We start from the raw sequence: 22,786 nt of genomic DNA, 5'->3' as shown, positions 1-22,786 counted from the left end.
TGGACTGGTGATGGCCTCCTTGCACCCGGAGGAAGGCAGGGCCAAGTGCAAGGGTGAATCGGGGATGAGCCAGGATGAGTAAGCCCTGCTCAACTGCAGTAGGATTTCACTGCATGCCAGGGAGACATATGAGCCAATCTGGGAGCCTTCAAACCTCCTCTTCCTGCATCGGGCCAGTCCATCCAGTGGAGCACACAGGTGTGTGTGTGTGGGTGAGTGTGTATGTTGAGTGTGAAAAATGCAAAAACCTTACCTGTGATGACTTTGACTCACTCTCCTTTACTCCCACATGCTTTGTTTTGATGTTGGTCTATCACACACCCAACTGCCTAGTTCACAGTCAGTGGTGTCTGATGTGGAAGCCACACAGGGTTCTCTAAACTTAAATGCAAGTGAATTCGAATTAAATGAAAATTTTTTCAATTTTTTTTTGTTTTGGAGCATAGTTGATTTATACCGTTGTGTTACTTTCAAGTGTGCAGCCAAGTTATTTAGTTATACATATTCTTATCCCCGGTGGCTCAGATGGTAAAGAATCGGCGTGCAATGGAAGAGACCTGGGTTTGATCCCTGTGTCAGGAAGATCCCCTGGAGAAGGGAATGGCTACCCATTCCAGTATTCCTGCCTGGAGAATCTCATGGACCGAGGAGCCTGGTGATCTACAGTCCATGGGGTCACAAAGAGTCGGACATGACTGAGCCACTAACACTTCACCTCTTTCTTATACCTATTCTTTTACAGATTCTTTTTCCATTTAGGTAATTACAGAGCATTGAGGATAGTTCCTTGGGCTATACAGTAGGTCCTTGTTGATTATCTATTTTATTTATAGTCATGTGTATATGCTAATCCCATAAAACTCTGTTCTTCGGTCACACTGGCCACATTCTCATTACACAATAGATGGCTGGTGGCTACCATAGTGAACAAGGCAGATACAGAACATTTTTATCATCGCATAAGGCTCTCTGGGAGAGAGCCTTAAGATTGCTGGGAGAAATATCAAGATTGCCTGGAGAAATATCGATAACCTCAGATATGCAGATGACACCACCCTTATGGCAGAAAGTGAAGAGGAACTAAAAAGCCTCTTGATGAAAGTGAAAGAGGAGAGTGAAGAAGTTGGCTTAAAGCTCAACATTCAGAAAACGAAGATCATGGCATCCGGTCCCATCACTTCATGGGAAATAGATGTGGAAACAGTGTCAGACTATTTTTTGGGACTCCAAAATCACTACAGATGGTGACTGCAGCCATGAAATTAAAAGACACTTACTCCTTGGAAGGAAAGTTATGACCAACCTAGATAGCATATCCAAAAGCAGACATTACTTTGCCAACAAAGGTTCGTCTAGTCAAGGCTGTGGTTTATCCTGTGGTCTTGTATCGACGTGAGAGTTGGACTGTGAAGAAAGCTGAGCACCGAAGAATTGATGCTTTTGAACTGTGGTGCTGGAGAAGACTCTTGAGAGTCCCTTGGACTGCAAGGAGATCCAACCAGTCCATTCTGAAGGAGATCAGCCCTGGGATTTCCTTGGAAGGAATGATGCTAAAGCTGAAACTCCAATACTTTGGCCACCTCATGCAAAGAGTTGACTCATTTGAAAAGACTCTGATGCTGGGAGGGATTGGGGACAGGAGGAGAAGGGGACGACAGAGGATGAGATGGCTGGATGACATCACTGACTCGATGGATGTGAGTCTGAGTGAACTCCGGGAGTTGGTGATGGACAGGGAGGCCTGGCGTGCTGCAATTCATGGGGTCGCAAAGAGTCAGACACAACTGAGCGACTGAACTGAACTGAAGGCTCTCTGGTTCAGCACTGTCCTTACATGAGTCCTTATATGTTTTGTCCTGCTTGGTAGGTCCTGCCTTCAAAGGGCATCTAGCCCAGTTGCAAGACAGGCAGTAAGTATTCTCTTAAGTGAAAGAGCAGGAATAATTTGTGATAGTGCTTACAAAGGAAAGGTGCTAGGTGCTTGGAGAGGGTGCAGTGTCAGGTCTGACTTGTCTAGAACTTCCCAGATAGCTACTTTGGTGAAGTCTAGCAGGAGGCCTGAAGAAACATGTGGAAGAAAGATTTCCCACTAGAACACTTGCGTCTGTGGGATGATGCTGATTGGAGGGGTCAGGGTGACAAGTGTACAGAAGGAAGAGGTGGGAGCAGCAGCGGGATAAGATTTCAAGATGTCTCCAGGAGGGAGTTCCCTGGTGGTCCAGTGGCTAAGAATCTGCCTGCCAACGCAAGGAACATAGGTTCAGTCCCTGGGCTGGAAAATGTCCACACGCCATGGGACAATGAGGCCCACCTGCCGCAACTACTGGGCCTGCACCCTAGAGCCCATGCTCTGCAAGAAGAGAAGCCACTGCGGTGAGAAACCTGCGTGCTGTAACCAGAGAGTAGCCCCCACTCACCGCAACTGGAGAAAGCTCGTGTGCAGCAGTGAAGACCCAGAGCAGCCAAAAAAAAAAAAGTCTCCAGGCTTCCCCACCTCCACTTTATGTTTTCAAGCCCATGTGAAATCTGCCCTCTGATTTATCTTGCTCCCTGCTCCACCCCCAGGTTCCCTTCAAAATCAGGTTTTACCTAAGATAATTCAGACTAGGAAAAATAAAGACTTCTAACTCCTAAAATTTGAATCAAGTGAAAACTACCGTCCTTTGCACAACTAATGGAAAAAGCCAGGCTCACTTTGCTAATTTTCCCCTGGCTGAAGAAGAAAGGCAAGGGCAGGGGGAACTTGGGCAGGTAAATCTTGGAGAATGCACATGGGGATCCATGGAGTCAGCATAGATACGGAGGAAGAAAAGAAGAGTTAGGAAGGATCTGGGAAGAGGAAAGTGACAGAAAAAAAGAAACCAAACACAAGTGAAATTAATTACACAGAATATTTATAATGTAACCCTAAAGTTAGGCTGAGCAGGCAGAGTTTTCATCAGAACATTATTTATGAAATTGTTTTATGACTTACGTGCTTCCTTCCTAAACAGGTGTTTCAAGAAGAAAATTGGAAGGGAAAGCCAGCATTTACAACACAACTTCCAAATAGTATGCTAGCTTGCCTAATTGAAAGAATAAATACAAGGGTGGAATTGAATATCTAATTTTAATAAGCCAATAGCCTGAGTTGGACAACAGCTACTACTCAAAGTTCCTTTCCAAAGCAGTGGGATGAAATATAAACCTTAAGTTAGCTGTTCTAACAATAGAGACAAAGAAATGATTAAGAGGGGATTTTTTAAAATAGTCTAAACTTTGTTTTAATCATTGATTTAAGAGAGATTTATGCAAGGAGTTACTGAGGGAGAAAAGTGAGAAGCAGAGAGGAATTCAAAAAAAAACACAGAGAACAATGTATAATGTGGCATTTCTGATAAAAGATGACAAAATTTTTACATAAATATAGAGAAAAATTATCAAAAACTGGTAGCATTTCAAGACAATTTACAATAATTTTACAATAAAATACAATATTATTTTGGAAAAACTAAACAAATGGAGTCCCACATATATGTTATGTATGTGTGTGTGTAACTGGCTTATTAGATATTTATTTCTCTTTTCATGCACTTTCCAAAGGCTATCTTCATTATCTCTATATAGTTGGTCTTTTCCACGAGACCCAGTCTCTCCCCTCATCTGTGTATTTCCAATACCCAGCTACAATCTCTGGCGAGAACTAGACATGAGATGGATGGCTGTTGCCTAAGTGACAACTAGACCAGATGGCATGGTTGGGGAAGGATGGATGGGCAGAAGCAGGAATAGCTCAGGGTTGACGTCAGAGAACTCTGACCAGGGTGTTGGCTGTACGCAGATGGAATCACCAGTCATGTGGGCCAGGATGGCTCTTTCCTGGGCTTGGATTCTATACCAAAGATGGGACCAGCTACATAAGTTTTTGAGCCCAGTATGAAATGAAATGTCAGGACTCTCGTTTTAAAATGATGAAGAAGTTCACGGTGGTGACCGCAGAGCATCAAACCAAGCATGTGGGTCAGGTGCACTGTCCCACACTCGTGAAATTGACCCTGACTACAGGCAATCAAGCATCTTTGTTAGCTGTGAAGCATAAGCAAGCTGATCAGATTTAAGAAGGTCTTTAAGAAAGATCAGTGCAGGGACCTCAATGTATGCAGTGGTTAAGACTTTGTCTTCCAACGCAGGGAGTGTGGGTTCAATTCTTGCCTGGGGAGCTAGGAGCCCACATGCCTCGTGGCCAGAAAACTGAAACATGAAAGAGATGCAATATTATACCAAATTCAATAAAGGTTTTCTTGAAAATGGTCTGCATGAAAAAAAAAAATCAGTGTAGGTGTGTTATAGACAATTGTTCTCAGGAGGCTTGGAGAAGAAAACTGAACTACCATGAAAAATTAGAAAGGCCTGAACAAATCTGCCAATAGCAGAAGGTTGGAGAGGTGCAGAAGGGTAGAGGAATTAGGAACCACTATCCTGACTGCACTGAGATTGAGGATTGGGGAAGAGAGTTGAAGATTTCTTGTTTCTTGTTTTCTTTTTGTTCCTGCCTCTTGCGACCAGATAAATGATACTACAAGCAGAGCAGCACACAAGGACATCTAACATTCTCTCGAGAATGAAACAGAAAGTGAGAACATGAATTTTCACTGAAAAAGTACAGGTAGCATGCTAATGAGCTCAGAGGAGACAGGCAGCATTTCCTTCAAAGAACCTGGGAGGGCTAATAATTGGCCCATGGCAAAGACGATGGGTTTGTGCTGCATCTCAAAATATTGTTAATTTTTGTATGAAGAATGGCAGGGAAGAGAGTTCAGGAGTACAGGCAGGTGCCTAGGGAGGTTCAAGGTATGTATAAGGAACTGCTGGTGTTGTAGATCACAGCAATCAGATAAGCCCTGTTTACAGGTGATGGTGGAAGAGGTGCATAAGGAAATGAGGTGACTTTCTCAAGGCTACAGTAAAATAATGCTTAATTACAGAGACATCAATTTGCTGACAAAGGTCCATACAGTCAAAGCTGTGGTTTTTCCAGTAGTCATGTATGGATGTGAGAGTTGGACCATAAAGAAGGTTAAGCACAAAAGAATTGAAGCTTTTGAACTATGGTGTTGGAGAAGAGTCTTGAGAGTCCCTTGGATACCTAAGAGATCTAACCAGTCAGTCCTAAAGGAAATCAACTCTGAATATTCATTGGAATATTCAGATGCTGAAGCTGGAGCTCCAATACTTTGGCCAGCTGATGCGAAGAGCCGACTCACTGGGAAAGATTGAAGGCAAAAGGAACAGGGGGCAGCAGAGGATGAGATGGTTAGACAACATCACCAGCTTAGTGGATGTGAATCTGTGCAGACTCCCGGAGACAGCGGAGGACAGAGGAGTCTGGCATGCTGCAGTCCATGGGGTTGAAAAGAATCAGGCACAACTAAGCAACAACAGCAAACTAGAAAATGATGTCACCAAACTCCCTACCCGGAGTTTCGTCCAATAGGCCAGTTTCTCCTCCAAACCCTCTGTTGTTTACATTAATTGAATTATCAACATGGCAAAATTCAACAGAAGGTGGGATGGATGCCAGGTACTAAGACCACCAAAGATCTGAATGGTAAACAATTAAATGGTTGGAAATGAGGTAGGCTCCAAGGTTAACTTATCCAGAGTAATAAAATGCTTCTGGAGAAGACTGGCCTCATGATTTTTTTGATTAAGGCAAATCACTGAGCCAAATTGAGCGCACAAGTGCTCACAAATCCACAGAAGGATTTTTTTCAGGTTATGCCTGAATGCCCAGTATTGTCATGAGAAAGTGCTTGTTGGAACATTTGCTTCTTTGTTATTGATGAGCAGCTGTGGATGACAGAAACATAAGACTCAGAAGTTTCTGTCCCTTAGCCCCTTTAGTCTGTTCTGGTTTAAAATGATTACATAGCTATTTTATATAACAAGAGCCAGTCGCATGGAAGAGACAAATGGTTTTATTTCTCAAACCAGCTTCATCAAGGATTACTCAAAGCAGAGTCTCATCCATCTTTGCACCATTTCACTCTCATTATAGCTTGGAAATGGGCAGTCATTTTTCACAAGGCTGATCTCCTGTTAGCGATGGAACCGTTAACATTGGTGCACCCTACACAACCGGACATTCATTCTCTGCCCCTGCTGGCCTCAGCCATGCCATGAGTTCCCATCCATCACAGCAACTCCTTGGGTAGTTTGGCCCCCCCTGTCCCAGAGGTCTGTGCCAGGGAATCCCAGACCTTGAACAGGAAATGGTCAAAGAGACCATTTCCAGAACCTTTCAAAAGGAGCCACGAAACCACTGTTCTTGGGAGAACACCATGTAATAAATCATCCAAACACTTTTATCATCTCCTGGAACACTCTTAAAAGTAGAGAAAAGTTTTATTAATAATTGCATTGTCAATAGATATAAATCAAACCTAAATGATATAAACAGGGCATCTGTTCACTCCAACTCTTACCAATGGGATTTCAACCTTTCCTACCTGGACAAGCACCTGGCATCGTAGATATATAGTCACTAAAGTTAGAAATAAAATATACTAGTCAATTGACAACTGAATCATTTGTTAGCTTTTTTCACTTCCATATATTTGAATCAATTGACTCTCAAAGATAGTCCTGGATATTCAGAAAATGCTGAACCTTTTTATCTTAAAGTCAAGGGCACTTAAATCACAAAACTAAAGATATCACTAACACAAATAAATTGGTTTTACCTTGGCTCACTCCATTTATCATGTCTGGAATTAATAAATATTCATTGAATAAATAAATGAAGTAATAAATTTCATCAAAACTTATCTGGTTGCCTCTGATGTTCTCAAAATGTTGTGTTAAAAAATAAATTGGTAATGATAGTTATTACTAGAACCTCAAGGTAGTAAAGAGGAAAGAAAATGACCATCTCAGCACTTACTCCAAGCCGGGAAGTATTCAAGGACCTTTATATAAGCTATTTTAATCCTAAAAACAATCCCATTAGATAGATATTATAATTCTCATCTTAAAATTGAGAATAAAAGGTTTAAGTTAGTGAAGTAACAGAGCAGTCACATTATGTCCCAAAACCATGACTTTCTTTTATTTGATTTTAAATGTTTTAAATTTATTTATTTGGCTGCATTAGGTCTTAGCTGAGGTGCACAGGCTCTCTAGTGTGGGGCACAAGCTCAGTAGTTGAAGCTTAGCTGCTCTGCAGCATCTGAGCTCTTAGTTCCCCTACCAGGGATCAAACCCACAGCCCCTGCATTGAAAGGCAGGTTCTTAACGACTGGACCACCAGGGAAGTGGTGTCTCCAAACTCACAACTTTCTGTATTCACCACCCAATCCTTTTTTTTTCTATTATGGATAATTACAACTTTTAATGGATCACCTAAATGAAAACACTTAGCGCTAACAGACACTTCCTAATATTACAAAATAGGTAATGAAATTGAAGTTTGTTGAAAGAAAATATAAACTATGTATGTAAATACATAAAGCAAAAAAGAGCATTCTCATTATGATCAGTTCAGTTCAGTCGTTCAGTCATGTCCAAATCACTGCGACCCCATGGACAGCAGCATACCAGTCTTCCTTGTCCATCAGCAGTCCCAGAGCTGACACAAACGCCTGTCCATCGAGTCGGTGATGGACTCAGTCTTTCCCAGCATCAGGGTCTTTTCAAATGAGTCAGTTCTTCACATCAGGTGGCCAAAGTATTCAAGTTTCAGCTTTAGCATCAGTCCTTCCAATGAATATTCAGGATTGATTTCCTTTAGGATGGACTGCTTGGATCTCCTTGCAGTCCAAGGAACTCTCAAGGCTCTTCTCCAACAGTTCAAAAGCATCAATTCTTCAGCACTCAGCTTTCTTTATAGTTCAACTGTTACATCCATACATGACCACAGGAAAAACCATAGCCTTGACTAGACGGACCTTTGTTGGCAAAGTAATGTCTCTGCTTTTTTAATATGCTATCTAGGTCGGTCATAACTTTTCTTCCAAGGAACAAGCATCTTTGAATTTCACGGCTGCAGTCATTATCTGCAGTGATTTTGGAGCCCAAACACTGAAGTCTATCACCGCTTCCACTGTTTCCCCATCTATTTGCCATGAAGTGATAGGATCAGATGCCATGATCTTAGCTTTTTGAATGTTGAGCTTTAAGCCAAGTTTTTCACCCTCCTCTTTCACGTTCATCAAGAAGCTCTTTAGTTCTTCTTTACTTTCTACCATAAGTGTGGTGTCATCTGCATATCTGAGGTTATTGACATTTCCCCTGGAAATCTTGATTCCAGCTTGTGCTTCATCCAGCTCAGCATTCAGCATGATGTACTCTGCATATAAGTTAAATAAGCAGGGTGACAAAATACACCCTTGACATACTCCTTTCCCGATTTGGAACCAGTCTGTTGTTTCATGTCCACTTATAACTCTTGCTTCTTGACCTGCATACAGATTTCTCAAGAGGCAGGTCAAGTGGTCTGGTATTCCCATCTCTTTCAGAATTTTCCACAGTCTATTGTGATCCACACAGTCAAAGGCTTTGGCATAGTCAATAAAGCAGAAATAGATGTTTTTCTGGAACTCTCTTGCTTTATCAATGATCCAGCAGATGTTGGCAATTTGATGTCTTGTTCCTCTGCCTTTTCTAAATCCAGCTTGAACATCTAGAAGTTCACAGTTCACATACTGTTGAAGCCTGGCTTGGAGAATTTTGAGCATTACTTTACTAACGTGTGGGATGAGTGCAATTGTGTGGTAGTTTGAGCATTCTTTGGGATTGGAATGAAAACTGACCTTTCCCAGTCCTGTGGCCACTGCTGACTTTTCCAAATATGCCAGCATATGGAGGACAGCACTTTCACAGCATCATCTTTTAAGATTTGAAATAGCTCAATTGGAATTCCATCACCTCCACTAGCTTTGTTCGTAGTGATGCTTCCTAAGGCCCACTTGACTTCACATTCCAGGATGTCTGGCTCTAGGTGAGTGATCAAACCATCATGGTTATCTGGCTCATGAAGATCTTTTTTGTATAGTTCTTCTGTGTATTCTTGCCAAATCTTCTTTGTATCTTCTGCTTCCATTAGGTTCATATCATTTCTGTCCTTTATTGTGCCCATCTTTGCATGAAATATTCTGTTGGTATCTCTAATTTTCTTGAAGAGATCTCTAGTCTTTCCCATTCTGTTGTTTTCCTCTATTTCTTTGGACTAATCACTGAGGAAGGCTTTCTTATCTCTCCTTGCTATTCTTTGGAACTCTGCATTCAAATGGGCATATCTTTCCTTTTCTCCTTTGCCATTCACTTCTCTTCTTTTCTCAGCTATTTGTAAGACCTCCTCAGACAACCATTTTGCTGTTTTGCCTTTCTTTTTCTTGGGGATGGTCTTGATTCCTGTCTCCTGTACAGTGTCTCAAACCTCCATCCATAGTTCTTAAGCACTCTGTCTATCAGATCTAATCCCTTGAATCTATTTCTCACTTCCACTGTAAAATCATAAGGGATTTGATTTAGGTGATACCTAATTGGTCTAGTGGTTTTCCCCCACTTTCTTCAAGTCAAGTCTGAATTTGGCAATAAGGAGTTCATGATCTGAGCCATAGTCGGCTCCCAGTCTTGTTTTTGCTGACAGTATAAAACTTCTCCATCTTTGGCTGCAAAGAATATAATCAATCTGATTTTGGTATTGACCACCTGGTGTTGTCCATGTGTAGAGTGTTTTCTTCTGTTGTTGATGGAGGGCATTTGCTATGACCAGTGTGTTTTCTTGGCAAAAATCTATTAGCCTTTGCCCTGCTTCATTCTGTACTCCAAGGCCAAATTTGCCTATTATTCCAGGTATCTCTTGACTTCCTTCTTTTGCATTCTAGTTCCCTGTAATGAAAAGGATATCTTTTTTTGGTGTTAATTTTAGAAGGTCTTGTAAGTCTTCATAGAACCATTCGGCTTCGGCTTCTTTAGTGTTACGGGTTGAGGCATAGACTTGGATTACCGTGATATCGAATGGTTTGCCTTGGAAACTAACAGAGATCATTCTGTCGTTTTTGAAATTGCATCCAAGTACTGCATTTTAGACTCTTGTTAACTATGATGGCCACTCCATTTCTTCTCAGGGATTCCTGCACACAGTAGTAAATATAATAGTCATCTGAGTTAAATTCACCCATTCCAGTCCATTTTAGTTCACCGATTCCTAAAATGTTGATGTTCACTCTTTCATCTCCTGTTTGGCCACTTCCAATTTGCCCTGATTCGTGGACCTAATATTCCAGGTTCCTATGCAATATTGCTCTTTATAGCATTGGACTTTGCTTCCATCGCCAATCACACCCACAACTGGGTGTTGTTTTTGCTTGGGCTCCATCTCTTCATTCTTTCTGGAGTTATTTCTCCACTGATTCCCTGTAGTATATTGGGCATCTACTGACCTGGGGAGTTCTTTCAGTGTCTTGTCTTTTTGCCTTTTCACACTATTCATGGGGTTCTCAAGGCAAGAATACTGAAGTGGTTTGCCATTCCCTTCTCCAATGGACCACATTTTGTCAGAACTCTCGACTATACCACATCTTGGGTGGCCCTACACGGCATGGCTCATAGTTTCACTGAGTTAGACAAGGCTGTCTGTGGTCCATGTGATCAGATTGGTTAGTTTTCTGTGACTGTGGTTTTCATTCTGTTATGATAGGCTTATTATGATAGGCTCTTTCAAACATACGTGTCTCTATATTACCAGTCATCTTCACTGAAAAGCATCTGAGGTGTCAGATGCTTTGCTGAGTCACCATGAAGAAGATCTATACATCCCTCGCTCAGTCTTTCTGAGACTGTCCTCCCCTAGGTATCAGATCGATGAGAAGAAACCACTGCCCTGGCTCAAGAGATCGGCTAACATGTGAATGATTGAGATGAGAGGCCCTTTTTGAGGAGACCCAAAATGAAAATGGTCTCAACAGTGTCCCTGTGGATTTCTACAAAATCTTTTCATAAAAGCAGCTGGAATTTCATCCTGACTCACAAGCTCTCACTATGGGTTCCAAGTACTTCAATCTTTCTTTCTTTTTATTTTTTCTTTTCTTCTTTTACTGCTTAGAGCCAAATATCAGAGTCTTGAAAATACTGGAAAGATTGTTTGCTTTGCATTTTGCTCCTTTCTCAGGTTCCTTTTTGCAAATGTCTTGTGGGTTCCACATTCCTTAGACATTGCTTGGCAGTTAGTTATCGAAAGGAGCATATCCCTGTGACCGTGCTTAGCCAGGAATGCCACTAGTTTGGTGAGATTTAAGGCCTGTTGCTGACTTGCAAGATCCCCTGAGTATCTCTGCCCTCTCCTTATGTTGCAGATTCAGGGAAAGGAGGCAGGAAACCAGCACTGTCAGAAGCAGCTGAGGATCTGATCTCATCGTTCCTCCTATTGAAGCCCGTCCCTGGGGACTTCCCTGGCTGTCCAGTGGTTAAGACTTACCTTCCAGTAGTGGGGATGAGGATTTGATGGGGGAGCTAAGATCCCACATGCCTCATGGCCAAAAAAACTCAACATAAAACAAACAATATTGTAACAAATTCAATGAAGACTTTAGTAATGGTCTACATAAAAAAAACAAATCCTTTAAAAAAATCCCATCCCAAGGTTCCCAAAGTGTCCATCTGCCAAGGGCAGGGCTTTATCAGCAACTCACATTGCTCATGAAATCTATTAAGCACAATCCTAGGATACCAGCTGGCCCAAAGCTGCTGTCTTTCTACAGACCATGCAACAAATGGAAAAAGAATGGGACTTCGAGCTCACAGCCCTGAACTTCAATTCCAGCTCTATCTTTTAGCAGTAATTACTATCATAATTCACTGGGAAGTTTATTTAACTTCACTGAGTTTCTGCTTTCTTGTTTTCTAAAATAGACTTTATATATAACTGTAGAAAAACACTCAAAAAGGACATTGCTTTTAATAAAAAGAAAAAACCTAACTGCAGACATTACTACTTTGTGTGGCTGGCAGAACAGCTTTCTGAGATGCTTAGAAAAATGCTTCAGTTTGGTCTTGATGAGTCATGTGGAGCTGAAAAATATGGTATCACTTGAGCAGAGCCTAAATGGAAGTAGAATTTGGGAGAAGCAGATTTCTATGCCCCAAAATATATGTGGAATGATAAGATTCTAAGATTCCTCTGGAGGAGGAAACGGCAGCCCACTCCAGTATTCTTTCTTGGATAATCCCATGGACAGAGGAGTCTGGCTGGCTACAGTCCACAGGGTCCCAAAGAGTCGGACATGACTGAGCGCAGACACATACACCCACACACAAGATTCTACAGCTAACCCTAGATCAGGGAGAAGGGTTTCCAAAACAGAGAGAAAACAGAGATAGAGAGTGGTCAGTAAGGAGAACTCCAAAGTTGTACGGGAAGCTGGGGCAGGCTTCCCACTACGGAAGCTTGAGCACACACGTCCTGCACAAGGAGAGCCAGTGAGGAGAGGTGCAGCCCTCGGGGCTGGAATTCTGTGCAAGTCAGGCCAGTCTTACAGCCAGGGTTAAGGTATATTTTCCTTTAGGGAAGGCACTAAAGGTTTCCAAAGCACTGGACAGAGACCGACAAAGAGACACAGCCCAAATGATGCTTCCATAGCAAATCAAATGTTAAGTTTGAAGATATTTCTTACCCTGTATTGCCCTCCTCACATACAACATGCCCCTAAGTATGCCTCATCCTTCCAGTAAATCCTTTGTTAACAGTGGGGTTATGGGAGTTATGAGAAGGTAGATGATAACTGGGTTTTCCTGATGGCCCAGCAGTAAAGAATCCACCTGCCAATGCAGGAGATGTGGGTTCCATCTCTGGATCAGGACAATCCCTTGGAGGAGGAAATAACAACACATCCTGGTATTCTTGCCTGGGAAATCCCATGGACAGAGTAGCGTGGTGGGCTACAGTCCATGGAGTTGCAAAGAGTCTGACACAACTGAGCATACACACACACACACACACACACACACCAATTATATATAGAAAGGATCTACAACAAGGTCCTACTTTATAGCACAGGGAGCTCCATTCAATACCGTATGATAAATCTTAATGGAAAAGAACTTTAAAAGCAAATGTCTCTATATGTATCACTGAACCACTTTGCTGTACAGCAGAAATTAACACAACATTGTAAATCAATGATATTTCAATTTTTAAACAAAAAGTTTAATAAAAGAAAATCATGTTCATTTTATAAAACTTCCAGAAAAAAGTCTGTATTTTTACTTACAATTTTTACTTAAAAGTTTTTTTCTTAAAAAAGCTATTAAGAAATTTGAAATAACTAGCAGTCACATGACTCCTTACAATTTGCAATGAGCTGTCACACTCATTTTCGTCTTACCCAACCTTATTTAATTCTTATCACAAACCCAGTGGTGTCAGAAACACTGTTCATGGGGCTCAAACACAAGTCCTTGCAGTAGCTTTATTCCACTACAGTTGAGGTGACATCATTGACCAGATACACCCACTTCTCCATTAACCTCTCCAATTTAATGGGAAAACTGAAATAATGGTACAAAATTAGAAAGAAAACAAAATGGGAAGCAGAAGCCTACACACTTGAAATTTGTCCCTTTGCCTTCACAGTCACACTTGTAGCCTGCTCACCCTTCTGTCTCCTTCCATCTCCCCTGCCCTTGTGTGTCTGGCAACCCTGGGGCAGTCACAGAGGGGAGTGTGCTTGGCCCTATGTTCCTGATGTGAAACAGCAAGGACACGATTCTGAGAAAATGTTCCTCCTTGTAAAAGACCCTAGGGAAATAAACCAGAGCTTCACTGTTTCAGTAAAAGGCTTTATCTCCAAGTCTTTTCTGTCTTCTAAATCTGAGTTCACAGTCATCGTAGGCAATCCACAGTGGTTCCAAGGGCATCTACATCAATCAGTACAGGCCTAAGCTCTTCATTGCTAAATCTACTGAAGTAGGAGATTCTTTTCAATCCTCAGAGTCCTTCAGATCGGTTGGCATAAGAAGACAAGCTACTCAACATTTCACGTCTGTGCAAAAACCAAAGAACTCTAATAGATGACAAAAGGGAAGCCACAAGATTTTCACATGTCATCTCACTTGGCTGAGCTGCTAGAGAGAAATTGCAAAATGTAAGTGCTTTATGCCACTTCAGGAGACAACAGTCATTGTCTGAACCAACTGTTTCTTCAGCTAAGGGAACATGAGCCGTGTGCAGCTATGGACGTCTTCCTGACCATGGCCCATTAGTTTCAGCGTGTTTGGGCCCGGCTTTGCCTTTCCATCTAAGAGAGGAAAGTTCCAAGGAAAAAGCTGACGGGCAGATTACAGGACACTACTTGCTAGAGTCATTCCATCCTCCACCTGAATATCCAAAGAAATCCCCTTGTGGCTCAGGGCTTCCCCTGTGGCTCAGCTGGTAAAGAATCTGCCTGCAATGCGGGAGACCTGGGTTCAATCCCGGGGTTGGGAAGATACCCTGGAGAAGGGAACAGCTACCCACTCCAGTATGCTGGCCTGGAGAATTCCGTGAATTGTACAGTCCATGGGGTCACAAAGAGTCAGACATAACTGAGTGACTTTCACTTTCACTAATCTCATCTGAATGGATTTGAAAATTATAGGACTCATGAATGATATGATAATGAACACAGCTGGATAAACACAAAAATATTCCCAAATCAAGTTTTCTTTAAGAAGTACTTTCTTCATATGAATTCATCAAAGGGTAGATAAATGGTAATCTGGATAATATGCCTCCATTTTAAGCAAAGCAAATGATGCATATGACAATTGAAAATAATCATTCTATGATGAACATTGGGGTACATGTGTCTCTTTCAGTTTTGGTTTCCTCAGTGTGTATGCCCAGCAGTGGGATTGCTGGATCATATGGAAGTTCTATTTCCAGTTTTTTAAGGATGCTCCACACTGTTCTCCATAGTGGCTGTACTAGTTTGCATTCCCACCAACAGTGTAAGAGGGTTCCCTTTTCTCCACACCCTCTCCAACATTTATTGCTTGTAGACTTTTGGATAGCAGCCATTCTGACCAGCATGAGATGGTACCTCATTATGGTTTTGATTTGCATTTCTCTGAAAATGAATGATGTTGAGCATCTTTTCATGTGTTTCTTAGCCATCTGTATGTCTTCTTTGGAGAAATGTCAGTTTAGTTCTTAGGCCCATTTTTCGATTGGGTCACTTATTTTTTCTGGTATTGAGCTGCATGAGCTGCTTCTATATTTTTGAGATTAATTATTTGTCAGTTGCTTCATTTGCTATTATTTTCTCCCATTCTGAAGGCTGTCTTTTCACCTTGCTTATAGTTCCCTTTATTGTGCAAAAACTTTTAAGTTTAATTAGGTCCCATTTGTTTATTTTTGCTTTTATTTCCATTACTCTGGGAGGTGGTCATAGAGAATCCTGCTGTGATTTATATCAGAGAGTGTTTTGCCTATGTTCTCCTCTAGGAGTTTTATAGTTTCTGGTCTTATGTTTAGATCTTTAATCCATTTTGAGTTTATTTTTGTGTATGGTGTTAGAAAGTGTTCTAGTTTCATTCTTTTACAAGTGGTTGACCAGTTTTCCCAGCACCACTTGTTAGATTGTCTTTTCTCCATTGTATATTCTTGCCTCCTTTGTCAAAGATAAGGTGTCCATAGGTGCGTGGATTTACCTCTGGGCTTTCTACTTTGTTCCATTGATCTATATTTCTGTCTTTGTGCCAGTACCATACTGTCTTGATGACTGTAGCTATACCACAAGCATAGTCTGAAATCAGGCAGGTTGATTCCTCCAGTTCCATTCTTCTTTCTCAAGATTGCTTTGGCTATTTGAGGTTTTTTGTATTTCCATACAAATTGTGAAATTGTGTACCCCAATGTTCATCACAACACTGTTTACACATGGAAGCAACCTAGATGTCCTTTGGCAGACAAATGGATAAGAAAGCTGTGGTACACATACACAATGGGATATTACTCAGCCATTAAAAAGAATGCATTTGAATCAGTCCTAATGAGGTGGATGAAACTGGAGCCTGTTATACAGAGTGAAGTCAGAAAGAAAAACACCAATACAGTATATTAATTCATATATATGAAATTTAGAAAGATGGTAACAATGACCCTATATGAGAGACAGCAATAGAGACAGAGATAAAGAACAGACTTTTGGACTCTGTGACAGAAGGCAAGGGTGGGATGATTTGAGAGAATAGCATTGAAACATGTATATTACCATATGTGAAATAGATCACCAGTCCAGGTTTGATGCATGAGACAGGGTGCTTGGGGCTGGTGCACTGGGATGACCCTGAGGAATGGGATGGGGAGGGAGGAGGAGTGGGGTTCAGGATGGGGGACACATGTACACCCATGGCTGATTCATGTCAATGTATGGCAAAACCACTACAATATTGTAAAGTAGTTAGCCTCCAATTAAAATAAATTAATTAACTTTTAAAAAAAGAAAATAATCATTCTATAAAGAATAGTTAGGGAAGAAGGTGGGGTGGGGGAGCATAAAGTAGGGGAAGAAAAAGACATATTAAGTGTAATAAATGTAACAAGATTAATTTGTTCCCTAACAATTCCCTGTCCCCCTTTCAACCCCAAATACACTGTGGGACCATCAAGATGTGTGGGTGACTAGGAAAATGAGTGTGTTCGATGTGTCTATATGAGTCTCTGTGTATGTGGTATGTATATGAGGGGAGGGAAACTTGAGAGTGAACAAAGTGGAGAGGTTTCAGTCTGTATGGGTGTGCAGGGTGTGTATCTATAAAGGATGTACATAAGGGGATTTGAATACAAGGGTGTGGGACTGTGAGTGTGGATGGAGGTTATAAAAGAGTGTTATGAGCTTATGTAGGTGATATTTATAGACTATGGAGGGGGTCCTATTTGTTAGGGTGATAAATGTGGGTGTGTGTCTTTGAGGTGGGAAGTGTGTGCCTGAAGCTCTGTATATATGCCTGGGGTACATGTACAAGCTGAGGGTGTGCACCTAGGAACTGCAAGTGGGTCCTGTGTGAAAAAGGAGATTAGCATGTCTTTGCAATCAACATGATGCATGAAATCCTCTGAAAGGCAAACCAAGCCTTTCTTTTGCCTCCGCTGCCCTGCCCTGAGCACCCACTCCCAGAGATGGTCTTGCTCTCAGTATTCAGTCCCCTGTAGCTGCTTCTGAACCAACCCACACCTCTGTCTCCTCTGCTAGGACTCAGGGGATTCATTTACCATGACCTATGTTACAATAGACTTTTATTTACAACTTATTATCTTTTAATTTATTACTTTATAAAAAGTTATGATTTATTTCACTGTAGCTATGGTTTCTCCCATAGTCATGTGAGAGTTGGACCATAAAGAAGGCTGAGCGCCAAAGAATTGATACTTTCAAATTGTGGTGCTGGAGAAGACTCTTGAGAGTCCCTTGGACTGCAAAGAGAGCAAACCAGTCAATCCTAAAGGAAATCAATCCTGAATATTCATTGGAAGGACTGATGCTGAAGTTGGAGCTCCAATACTTTGGCCCCCTAATGCAAAAAGCCAAATCATTGGAAAAGACCCTGATGCTGAGAAAGATTGAAGAAAAAGAGTAGGGGGTGGCAGAGGATGAGATGGTGAGATAGCATCATAGACTCAATGGACATGAATCTGAGCAAATTGCAGGAGATAGTGAAAGACAGAGGTGCCTGATGTGCTCTAGTCCATGGGCTCACAAAGAGTCAGGCTTAGCAATAAAAAACAACAACAGATTTTCAATTGCCCACTGAGCTTATTTGGGAAAAATATCTCTGGGCCATAATTTCTGTTGATAAATCATCATTGTCATCATCCCCACCACCATCACCATCATCCTCACCACCATCCCCATCATCCCATCACCATCACCACCATCCCCATGTGCTGAATGGCATTCAGCATTTACCATGCATCATCATCTCAGCTAATGCACATTATGCTTTTTGAAAAGTTAATTCTACAGCACAAAATACAGCTGAATTGGCTCACAAATCCATGCTAATCAAGAAAAAGCTGTCTGAAAGGCTAAGCTGAGGAGTACTAGAGACTTTCAAATTAACATACAGCCTCTGTTTCCTGTCCAAAGCCCCAATCCATCCTGAGATCTTGTTTGTTCTACCCTTACATGAAAATTCATTTAATTCAGCTTCAGTTTATTGATCCCTTCTACCACCTACCTTAAATACAAAATTAGTCATCTATAAAATTTCCCTGGATGGTCAAAGAATCTACCTGCAATGCAGGAGCCTCAGGAGACACAAGTTCAATCCTTGGGTTGGGAAGATCCTGTAGAGGAGGAAATGGCAACCCACTCCAGTATTCTTGCCTGGAGAATCCTATGGACAGAGGATCCTGGCAGGCTACAGTCCATGGGGTCACAAAGAGCCAGACACGACTATAGCAACTTAGCATGCGAGCACAGATGGTTATAGAGATACCTAATGCTATGTTGCTGGTGTCAGTATGTAAACAGGCTTATTGCAACTCTGCCCGTGGAGATAAAATTGCTGTGTATCATTTTCCCGGAATGGAGCCCCACAGAGAACAGTTTGTTACGGCATTTGCACCAAGGACTTCTTCACAGGGCTCCACATTTCCACTTCATAAACATCCATTCCCAGGAAAGCAAAATAGGAAATTCTCAAGGACGACAAAACAGCTGCAATAGGGTGATTTGCCAGCAAAGATATTGCAAGTGTGCCAAACCTTTAATACTGGAGGCAGAGTTCAGTCTGTTTAGAGCAGGAGAGCCAATGTCATCTTCCAGCTTCACCTGGTGTTTTCTCCAAGGCAGGAATAAAGTGAAAAACAGTGAGGGAGTGTTCACAGCCTCTTTCTGTGCAGTGAAATTTTCTCTAACTGTAATGGAGTGAAAAGTTGGGAGGTTATTCAAATACAAAGAGAACTCATTGATGGCTTTTATGGCCCCATGAGTTCCGTATCCTTTGACTTGATGAACTAGAGTGACAAATGGCCTCAGAACTTGCATCTCTATCCATTCAAGTCTCAAATGGAAAGGAGACTCTAGCTCCAATGCCCTGAGGCAAAGAAACGCAGCCCTCCTTGTGGCTTCTAGCCTAAGTCTTTCTAAAAACCAGAGGGCTACATAGATATTCCAGAGACCCAGATGGTGGACCATGCCACAGCTGTCTGCTGGCGTTGTTCTCAGGCCATGTCTAGGGAGAGACAGATGCCACACCATTATTAAAGCTGGGCTCATCCTCACTGTGCAGCTAAGAACAGTATGATCAAGCAGAAAAGATAAGATCACTTAATTATAATGCCAGCCAACCTGTTGACAGGCTGGAATATTTTTCCTTTTGTGAAATTGTTTCAAAGACTGATTTAGACCTCACAGAGTGACAAGAATCAGCTCATTCATGAATGTGGATACAAACAAAATGTGGGCACAAAATATAGCCGAGTTCATGCTTTAACACCGTCCGTTCATTCATCCATCCACTGAGCATGCCTTTGTTGAAAGCCTGCAGTGGCCAGGTGTAGGTCTTAGAATTGAACACCCAAAGGTGACCATATCAGGCTTCACACACTCAAGAAGTTCAAAATCTACAGACAATTCAGCGAAACCATTAATAGGGAGGTCAGTGCTTTAAAGGCAGCTAAAGGAATACAGTGGGTGTGTAGTGGGCAAAGCCTGGGAGGAGGCAAGGAGGGCCAGAGAGGCGAAGCTTCCTTGAAGTCATGACACTTGAGCTGAGCCTTGAAAGACGAGCAGGAACTGTCCAGGCAGATGGGGGCAATTCTCCGTCCGCAGAATAAGTGGCTCAGAAGATCCTCTTACAGGATCACCAGAGAGAGCTGGAGCTGGGGAATGTTGAGCCCAACAGTTCACACACGAATCAGTGAGAATCCCCAGGAAAAATCGACCTCCCAAAGCTGTTCTGTAGAGCTCTTAGTAAATGCTGCCTCACACACACTCAGACATATTTCCCTCTTCCTAGAAAGCACGGAGAACACTGTGGGAAAAATGAGGTGAGATTACAGTGTGGTCTTTGGTCTGTTGATGCCAAGGCTGAGGGAGTACAGCTGCATAATTTGTGTTAGATTTTCCTGGGAAACAGAATCACCTAAAGACTGTGAAATCTTGGTTTGCATTGCCTTCCAGGGGATTAAGTGTCATCCTGTTTACAAGGGCATCAGTCCCTCCAGGCCCACACCTTACATCTGTTGTTGCACCAGAGACCCTGTGCCAGCTGCAGTCCTAAGGAGACATAGAGCTACTTTTGATTTACAGTGGGTGTAGTACACGCAGCCGCAAACTGGGGCGCAGAGTACAGAAACCCAGAAACGCGAGGGAATCCAAGCCTGTCCTTCAGCAGGATTAATTAGTTATCAAAACTATTGCTAATAGTGACCATATCACATGAATATGTATCAGTTCTTTAGGACCTGTCAATCTTCCCTGCTTTTGCACCCAACTAAACACTTCCCACCCATCAAGAGCCAACTCCTTAAAAAAATAAATACATTTTTTTAAAAAAGAGCCAACTCAAGTCCTCCATGTCCCTTTAATTCTCTTTTCCTCTAAATTCTTGCAACAAAGAAAGCGTGCCATACACAACTTAGCCCTAAGTTACGTTCTTGTATTTTTGTTGCTTATAAAGTGTTATCTTGATCTCCCAAGTAGATCTTAAGTCCTCTGAGAAAAAACTACACCTTGTAAGGCATCACCATCCTTGACACTGTAATCCAGTATCCTTCACACTACTATATGTTATTTCTCTCCCCTAATACCTAATACTCTATTTCTCTCTGCCTACTGGATGTCCCCAGGTGGAGAGTCTACAGGAAACAAAACCTCAATAAGTCTAAAACTGAGATCATCTTTCTACCAAAATAAAGTCCTGTTGTTGACTGCCTCTAATTCTCCGAGGCTCTGACTTTTCCTTGTGTTAACCTGCCCACTCCCTTCCTGTCTCTTACATTCATGCACTCCATTGATGACTAATGCCATTGCTCTGGTTCTGATCTCTATCATTTCTCATCAGGACAACTGTTAGAACCTCCTGTCTGATTGACTTTTAACCCTTCTCTTTCAAATCCTGTCACCCCTTATAAGTCAGTCACATTAAACTCTTGTTTGGGCTTCCCTGGAATCTGCCTACAACGCAGGAGACCTGGGTTCGATCCCTGGGTCAGGAAGATACTCTGGGGAAGAAAGAAATGGTTACCCATTCCAGTATCCTTACCTGGAGAATTCCGTGGACAGAGGAACCTGGCGGGCTACAGTTCATGGGGTCGCAAAGAGTCAGATACGACTGAAACGGCGTAGCACACACGCAACATCACATGAGTGCCCCGCCTTGGCGTCTCACTGTTCACTTAGTAAAGCTCATACATTTCTTTATCTGCTGTTCTAAACCCTCTACATTCTGGCACTCACTTTTTCTCCTTCCTCCTACCTACTTCTCATATCCCTTATTCTAGCAAAGCTATTTCTGCTCCTTAAACCTCTCTCATGCCTCTCTAGCTCCACACCTTAACTGAAGCTATTATTTTCACATTAAATATTTTTTCCAATTAACATATCATAATTTGGCTCTGCCTTCAAGATACATGTAATGTGCTGTGAACTCTTTATAAATAAACCCATCAGGAATTAGGTATTATGTTCTTTGCTGAGGGCATTTTTTACTTAAGTGGTTTTAAAATACATCTATACTTAGAAGGTGATATGTTAAATATTGTAAGATTACTCTAGAAGCACAAATCAATTTAGTAAGCTGTCAAAAAGGAAGCCTAAATTAATTCAAGAGAATAGACCTCACACATGCTGTTCTCTGATCTTATTCAATAAACAATAAACAAGAACTAAAAAAGATCCTATATGTTTAACAATGTAGTAACAAAATAATTCATGTTTAACAAGAAAATTAAGAAAAATTTAGAATTGAATGCTAATCTAGATTCTCACAGAGCTAAATTACAGGAAATTTTATAGTTACAGATAATACAAATTCACTTTTATACCTAAATGAGAACCAAAAAAACTACAGAGACTTTCTGTTTCTAAAGACCTAATTTAAAATTTTTTAAAAATCAATTCTCCATATATTAATATATAGATTTAAAGCAACCTCAATCATGATTGTCAAAGGATTATTTTTATGTAATTTGAGAAAATGATTCTAATTTGTATCAATATTCAAGTATTTCCCCAACATTTTAAAATGATGAAAAGTGCCTTGCTTCATTAGGTGCTGGAGAGTACTGAAAAGTCCTATAAATTGAAACAATGTTGGATGTATTTAAGAAAGATGAATCTATAAATGGAGAAAGGAGAGCTGCCATTTCAAGTATTAAAGTCCATACAGTAGTCATCAGCGCTACCTAAGAAATATTGTATAGGGTATCAGTGCATCACAGCATCCCCTGCCCCGCCCCATTTGAAGTTAGGTGTGGTTATGGGACATGTTTTGTACATTTTGAAATGTCCAAAGTACATTTCAACCAGTGTAATTATCAGGTAAAAGAATTAAAACTTACCCACTCTTTCCTTCTGATATCGTGACTGTTGGCAGCAGCTCTGATGCACCAGATGCCTGAGCAAGCATGCAGCAGAACCCTCAGCCAACCCACAATAGATATGTAGCATAAAGGAGAAGTGGACCTTTGATTTGAATACCACTGAGACCTGGGTTGGGAATTCCCTGGCTGTCCAATGGTTAGAACTCTGTGCCTTCACTCCCATGGTCCCAGGTTCAATCACTGGTTGGGGAAATAAGATCCCATATAAAAAATGAA

At 41.5% G+C, this 22,786-nt stretch overlaps 1 long non-coding RNA gene across 2 annotated transcripts in view; it reads right to left on the bottom strand.

The window, feature by feature from the left end:
• Positions 1–18,867, bottom strand: part of LOC147349774 (uncharacterized) — a 77,261-nt gene extending 58,394 nt beyond the window's left edge. Inside the window, exon 1 of one of the 2 annotated variants that reach the window (XR_015150144.1) lies at positions 18,254–18,867. This is a non-coding gene — a long non-coding RNA (uncharacterized LOC147349774). The remainder of the gene's footprint in view (positions 1–18,253) is intronic. The other variant, XR_015150145.1, reaches the window with a different exon arrangement.
• Positions 18,868–22,786: the final 3,919 nt, after the last annotated feature.

Source organism: Bos grunniens, chromosome 21 (assembly GCF_055505025.1).
Source record: "Bos grunniens cultivar Pamir isolate PY7600 chromosome 21, Bosgru_T2T1.0, whole genome shotgun sequence".
Lineage (NCBI taxonomy): Eukaryota > Metazoa > Chordata > Mammalia > Artiodactyla > Bovidae > Bos > Bos grunniens.
This window is presented reverse-complemented; position numbering and strand designations above follow the sequence as displayed.